Raw genomic sequence first — 7,933 nt, 5'->3', positions numbered from 1 at the left:
TATCTATCCATCCATCCATCTATCTATCTATCTATCTATCTATCTATCAATCTATCTATCTATCTACTCATCTATCTATCCACTAGTATCTAATCTTTCTGTCGATCGATCTACAATCTTCCTAATAGCCATATTCCTATAAAAACCGAACGAGCTATCTACCTATTCCTCTTTCAATACTAATGGCTCTGCTCACAAATATTCATTTCCATTTGTGGTGTCCGTGAAACATTCTCTTTTTATCCTACTCAAGCGCAAGAAATGGTGAGGCAAAAAGGACACTAAGGGCATTAAAGAGAAAACATGCTAACTCTCACGTTATCCTGCTTCCAGCCGCTAATTTTATGCAACTCAAATGTCACTGTTATCAAAAGATTAAAAATGAAGGGGCAAAGATAAATCCGGCAGACATTCTCTATAGTCCTAGACAGCAGAAAATAGAAACAAGAAAAATGCGAACAATAGCACAGAATTACCAAACACAGGGATGACATAAAAGCCTCAGACTGCCCCAAGATGTAGTTAAGTGCGTGCATATTCTTAAGTCTATAATCCTGTATCCAATGGCTTCCCCCTTTTTTTTCGTTGAACAACTTGTATGTATTCTTTTTTCTCTCCTCACACTGGATACATCTTTCTTAACATTAAACATGTAGGATGGTGCTATTTTCCTGTCTTTATTTTTCCTTTCCCTTTTTCTATTTTCTTGTTACTTTTATTCTATTTTCTATTTCTTAAGTTTCACTGCAAAGTGGTTAAGCATCACACATCTTGAAATCATGTCCATCATCAAATAGAGCAAACATTTCCAGCTGTACCTCACTTGATACATGTACAGTCAAACCTGTCTATAGCGGCTACCCAAGGGAAACTATAAAAAGTGGCCGCTATAGCCAGGTGACCGCTATAGACAGGTTGATGGCCATTTTGTATTTCAATACTTGCATTTTATAATAGCAGAAAATACCCGCATGTTATTCTTAAAAAACAACAACCAGCAAATAAGTTTTCATGAGCATCCGTATTATGGGGATTTTTGTTGTACAATGATATACTTCATTTTAGATTTCATTTTTTTTTTGGCCTACTTTTGTTCTTTTGATTTTAAAAATAACATTTCGGGCGTGGAGGAAACTGGTCTAGTTCGTTCCAGTTTGCATGAATGGGGTTCACGAGTCAAGTTTGAGGGGATTGATAATGTGCGAAGCTGACGAAAACAACAAACAATACCCAGACAAGTACCATATTGTCCTTATTCGAAGGGATTTAAACACTAATTAGACGGCATTTTGGTAACAATTCTAACTAGAACTCGGTAGAATTCACGCAATGAACGTAAAAGGCAACTTGTATCATCATGTATTAACGGCTAATTCAACGGTTCAGCTAAATTTATGTGGCCGCTATACGCAGGTATACAGAGTGATATTCACCACGGGATACAAAATAAGTGACCGCTGGCCGCGTTAGGCAAGTGGCTGCTATATAAAGGGTCTATAATACAGCAATTTTTTTTTTTTTTTTTTTTTTTTTTTTTTTTGGGGGGGGGGGATTTTTCAGTGGCCGCTATAAGCAGGTGGCCGCTATAGACAGGTTTGACTGTACATAAGAATAATAATACCGGTACTTGTAGTTCTGATTGAAAATATCCCAAATTTTCTTATCAATTTCTGTTTGTTTAAGCAGCTTCAATCAAAAATATCTCACATAAACGAGAATAAAGTTACCATGTTTTGTGATCAAACTCATTCAGATGGATGTAGGGTGGGGGAGGGGGTGGGGGAAGAATAAGAAACACAGAGTTGGCAGAGATTGAGTAATTCTTACATCAAGAATATCTCCTGTAATTTGATTTTATATAAATATAGATAATACATAATCATATATATATATATATATATATATATATATATATATATATAGTGTGTGTGTGTGTGTGTGTGTGTGTATAAATATCTGGGCTCAACAATAACTTCTTTCTCTGATGGTCTGTTTGGGCCATTAAAATCTATGAATGTAGAATAATGGTGGCTCATAGAAAAAATTTGGCGGCCTAAAATAATTGGAAATACATTGTATAAAAATTCATTTTGAATATCAGCTACCTGATCGGGCAACCAAAAGATAGCCCTTTTGGAAATTTCATGGCCCAACATACATTTTTTAGTGGGCCCCGCTCCACCGGGCCACTGCTAATGTTGTGCCCTGTGAGAAATAGAAATAGGGAAAGAAAAGATAAACTGTATGTTCGCATACTATACACAAGCCACTGACCATCAATTCACTATCCTATGAAATACTATCAGCAACCGGATATTTGCACATTTTCATATTTCACATGTACGTGTAAAATGATATGAGATATGAGTAAAAAAAAAATATCCATTGTTGTGCATCTTCCTTTCTTTAAGTACACTCACAAAGTCAATTAAACCTGGGAGGTATCCCATTCTCTCTCTCTCTCTCTCTCTCTCCCCATCTCTAATATCAGACCAGAAGATGAGCAGCATACCTTTTCTTTTCAAACACAGCATTGTCAGTGGTATGAATATACATCTTATCACGGTGATTAGTATTCATTTTTTTTTGTCTAGTATTTGATAATTGTAAGAGGATTGATGCTTTGTGATTGGTTTTACTTGCATATGCCACACTAAAAATGCAACAAAATCATGTCCCAGGCCATGTCCAGACAACAGAGAGGTCTAAAATATAGAGGGCCTGATATTTGATGTCAGAATGTCTACATATACAATGATACATGACAGTATACATATAGATAGGAATAAAACAGATTATAATACTCTACTTTTAGGTCACATAGGAGCTAATTTATTGAGTTTCATAAAAAGTATTGATACAAAGACTGTCAGTATGATATATACAGCATATACAATCTCACAGGAAGTAGAAAATGTCTATTTCTACTCCTTGCCCTGTCATGACTGGTTGAAACATTGATTTCTATTTCCCTCTGATACATGGTATACTTACTCTTTGGATCACATCTCACAATCAATCCATTCTTGGTGATCTCTTGAATGGGATTCATGATAACCAGCAAACGTATTGTTTTTGCTTGTTGTGGGTTTCTTTTTAAAAAAAAACACAAAAACATGCACAAATGGGGCAAGTGGAAAGGAATTTTAGAGCTGAGAAACATGGAACACCTAATCACACACTCTTCTCCAACTTCTCCTGAAATGTGGCCAAATAACTTAACCCGTTCCTCCCACAATTCTCTGAGAGTTTTCAATGCCCTCCAAAAAGATTCTTCTTGCCCCGTCGACAGAGGATGGACAGATAGGTAAATATGGTATCAGCCTGTGCGAAAGCAGTTGCATGTATCCCGTTTCCACGTTCGGCTACATGTACCATCACACAAAGCAAAATATCAATTGGAAAAGGGGTATGAGTTTTATAGCAAAACAAGCACACTGCTACGTTGGAAAAGGGTAAATTAGACAAGAATATAAGCAATTTTGATACAGAAAGAGAACAAATACTGATTGAAGAAACTCTAATCTTTCAATCAAAGTAATTTTTTTCTGGTCAACATTACACAAATAACATTAATTTAGGCTACAAATACAGACATTTTTGCCTACATTTTGGGGACTACCAGCTTCCCCTATGCGGGTCGACGCCATGGGGAAACTGGTATTCCAAGTTCTCGTAAGGAATGGGCTAAATAATAAAATGTGCTTGTGCCATACAAAAAAGAAGAAGGAAAAAAAAGCCTTCATGATATTCAAGATGTGGGAGACAACATGATAACATTTCAGTGCTAAACTTTGAATCTGTCCTTCATCTTCATATCAGAATTTGAATTTGAATTTGAATTTGAATTTGAATTTGAGACATTCTGGTTGCAGAGTCAAACCAATGACCTACATTATCACAATACGTAATATGCTGATGCATTGATAGCAGTGCCACTGAAGTAAAAAATAAATAAACAAGAGACCTGGGGGTCTCGTGCTCACCTGAGTATTGTAAGTTCACCTTCAATACATTCTTGTAGACAATCACTCAAGAGGAACATGACAAACCTGGGGAGCTTTCAGGGGGTCTCCAGGATGGCATGGTGTTCATTTGTGACCCACCACGACAAAAGGATCGAAAGTTGCTGACAGCTGAGCCGAGAAAATCGAGTGTGAAGTCAGGTCAAAATCAAAATCAGTCAACACCATCGAATTTCTGTTTTTGACATAATTTTGTAGAGTCTTATGTTTCATTTATCATCCGCCGAAATTTCGAAGCTTAATGATCAAAGGAAAAGGCAAGAAATTAGCATTTTTCTGAGCCGTGATTTTCTGACCTAATGGAACAGAAACGTGTCCGAAGATTTGGATGTAGCGCTACAGATAAACTCTGCCCCTAGCAACAAGGTAGTGATCTTATTGGTTAGTGCGTAGCATCCTGGTTTCATACTAATTGGTTGTGCATAGATCGCTGGTGCTAAGCTTGAATGAACATTGTGGAGGTTGCTAAGAGCATACCTTCTATTGTCAAGATATGAAAACTGTCTTACCTCCCCCTGATCATGATTGCGTCGGAAATAAAACTTAAAAGGCGGTTTTCTTGAAACGCTGATTTCCTAGACCACTCGACATGCTTTAATAAAGTCATTGATATTTCTGCAACCTAATACTTTTAGGAGTCATGTTTGAAATTAAAGTGGAAGAGTATTAAAGGGAATAATGTCATGTAATTTTCAAAAAATTGACCGCCCACGTCTTTCGGATCCTTTTGTTGTAGCGAATCACATTTGTATATCCCATCACACTGGCAATAATACTGCTTAATTTGTAGAATTATTGACTAAGTGTTTTCAAAATGAAGACCAAAATGTGAAAATTGGCCCCAAATTTGGTACGGGCCTTCTCCGCATCTGCCATAAACGAACTCAATAGTACATTCATTAATGTACTGGAAAGTTTGGTGAAAATTTGAGAATGGATTCTTATAGAGAAGATGACAATGTGAAAATAGGGCCACACCTTTGGCTGAAAAGGAAAACAAAAATCGATGCACGGCCCAGGACGCACAGACAGATGACGCACGATGAATAACAGGTGATGAATTATCGCTATAGCTCACTTGAGCCTTTGGCTCAGGTGAGCTAAAAAAAAAAAGAAATGAAAAAACGATGCATTGAGTGAATATCTTTTGGATTCAACTTGCTCTTCATTGCAGAAACTCTGAAGTTCTCTATCAAATAAGACTCGATCACAGACTGTGAGATGGAACTTTGATAGAACTCATCAGCCTCCACAGTCGACATTTACTCACTGCTCTCACAAAGAGTCATCCAGGCTCATCTCCCGATGGACAAATAATATCGACCAGCAGTTCCTCCTCTGATGTGGAATGTGAAAATCTCAGCTGAGAGGTCAGAGGTCAAAGGTCAATGGTCAGGTTGGTGATATAATGCAGAGCTGCCTCTGACCCTCTGGGTTCTGTGACGGTGAAGGGAAGGGCATAGCCTTTCGGTGAACTCCTGTCATCAACAGTCTGTCATCCAAGGCTGTGCCGTCTTTCTTTGTTTTTTGATCAGAGACAATGGCAAAAAGCTGAGCCGCTCACTGTTCTGTGACTAATCCTGGATATCAGGTCCTCTCTTTTGTCATTGTGTCTCCACTAAAGACAAAAACATGATATAAATAATAATTTATCAGGGATTCACAAATGCTATTGTATAACAAACAATACACTGCTCTGGCTTGGATTCAACTAAAGAAGCGTTCTGTGACTCAATTTCTAAACTACTTCAAAAAGTACCACATTGTACACCAAAAACTCATTACAGTACGCATTGGTCTAAAAATTCTGGTTTTCACAAAATATCTTTCTTTTGGCAACAAGCTCAGAGTTCCTTTGTAGTATATTGTAAATCGAGAAAAATGCCCATATGCATGGCTCGACACTAACTTTTTTGGTGGCCCGAGAGAAAAATTTGGTGTCCCCAAAAAAAACAATAAAAAACATTTAAAAGTCCTTTTTTTTTTAAATAAGTCAAATATTTAAGATTTATGATAGTAAGAATTAGAAGTTGGACATATCTACTCATAAATAAACTTCAACAAACTTGCAACACTCACTCTCAGGCATTCAATCAGTCCTTTTCATCCATCCTTTGAACAAATTTAACTGCTAATTTCCGGCGCAAAAAGTTATGAATTTATTGACATACTTTTCAAAAAATTTTGGTGGCCCGAGGCGGGCCACCAAATTTGCCCTTTTTTGAAATTTGGTGGCCCGACTTTCATTTTTGATGGCCCCGGGCCACCGGGCCACCGTTAGTGTCGAGCCCTGCCATATGACAATTCCACTGGTTGCACGGAATTTCTTATAATGACAGCCCAACGTACTGAAAGACTTTGTCATGAACAAGCACATGAACTGTTATCTGGATGTAAACTACAAGTAGATTACTTTTAGCTGATTTGACCAAACAAACTCTTCACAGAAATTAAAATGATAATGAATAACACTTATATAGCACTTAACACTGATGTTTCTAATGCTGTGGGGAGTATAAGGGTCACACATAATGACGAAAACTGTCCATTGTCTGTTACTACCAATTATACTTACACTAACCCCTTTACCCTGAGTAAAGCTTTGCAAATTAAAGGCACCTAAAAAAAAAAAAATGAAAAAGGGTAAATATCACTATTACACATTGGTTGAAGAAGTTGGTAGCAGACATGGCTGCCATGAAATCAACAGCATTTACTTTTTTTAATAGGTGATCCCTTTGCCAGTTGTTTTGGTATATTGGAGACATAACTCCACAGTAATTACATTTATTTGAGCCATGCATCACTCTTTCTCTACTAATTGAATCATTTGGGTCTTTTACCTGGGTCCTGAAACAATAAGTAGGAAAAAGCGTGTATGTAGTGATTAAAATTATACATGTACTGCATTCTTCAATAAAGAGCATTAACCCTAAAAAGACTGGGGGGGGGGGGCTAAAAGGCTCCCCCTCGACATTTCGCGCGATTACTCTGCAACACGCAATGCTCTCGCCGCGATGCTCTTATGACTTTTTTCTTTCGAGTTTCGCGCACATTTTGACACCAAATTTGTGACGCCCGGGGGTATGGTTCTGAAGTTACATAACTTTTTGTACATGCACGTGAGGCCGAAAATGGCTCAAAAATGTGATTTTGTGTACAAAGTCAATGCAAATTGAGTTGTTTCACATGGTTCATATAAATATGCTTTTTTTACTCTCAATGGCTAAAATTAATTTGTTTTAGGAGTATTATGCTTCAATAAGTGTCTGCCACAAATTTTGTTAAAAAACAACAAAAACAAAAGGTCGAAAAAACAAAGAAATACATAAGAAATTCATAAAAACAATAAAATAAATAAGAAATTAATTTTTGATACCAAATTTTTTTTTCAAGTGCATTTGCCAAGAATGCCACAAAGAATAATTAGACCAAAAATGAGCACTTTTGGAGCTTTATTTACTGATTTAGATCAAAGAGTCTGATTTCCCACATAAATTAGCATAATTAATCAAAATAAAATAAAAGAAGACTATTTTGGAAAATTTAAATATGCGATCTTGTAGATTACATCGCACACTACCATTGTGCAAATTTCCGTGGGGATCGCGCGATCCGCGGCCGAGATCTTAAGGGGGGGCCCTTTAGGCCCCCCTAGTCTTTCAAGCTACCAAAATAGCCCAGTCTTTTTAAGGTTAACAGCCTTCAACGATAGCTGCATTTGTTGAAATACCAGCACATGAGCACTATGAAATTCACATTATCTATCTAGATGATTCTGTGCATGGTTGCTTCAGTACATTTGGAAACTACATTCTACAATATTCCGACTGGTTTTGGTCCCACATCATTCAGTAACAGCATCACTACTGGAGCCTTCACTTTAGAGACTGCATCTATATGTATTA

The sequence above is a fragment of the Diadema antillarum genome, unplaced genomic scaffold, assembly GCF_040938485.1.
Source record: "Diadema antillarum isolate AM-2024a unplaced genomic scaffold, OU_Dant_1.0 seq00000268_RagTag, whole genome shotgun sequence".
NCBI classification, from domain to species: Eukaryota; Metazoa; Echinodermata; class Echinoidea; order Diadematoida; family Diadematidae; genus Diadema; species Diadema antillarum.
Note: the sequence above shows the minus strand (reverse complement) of the source record.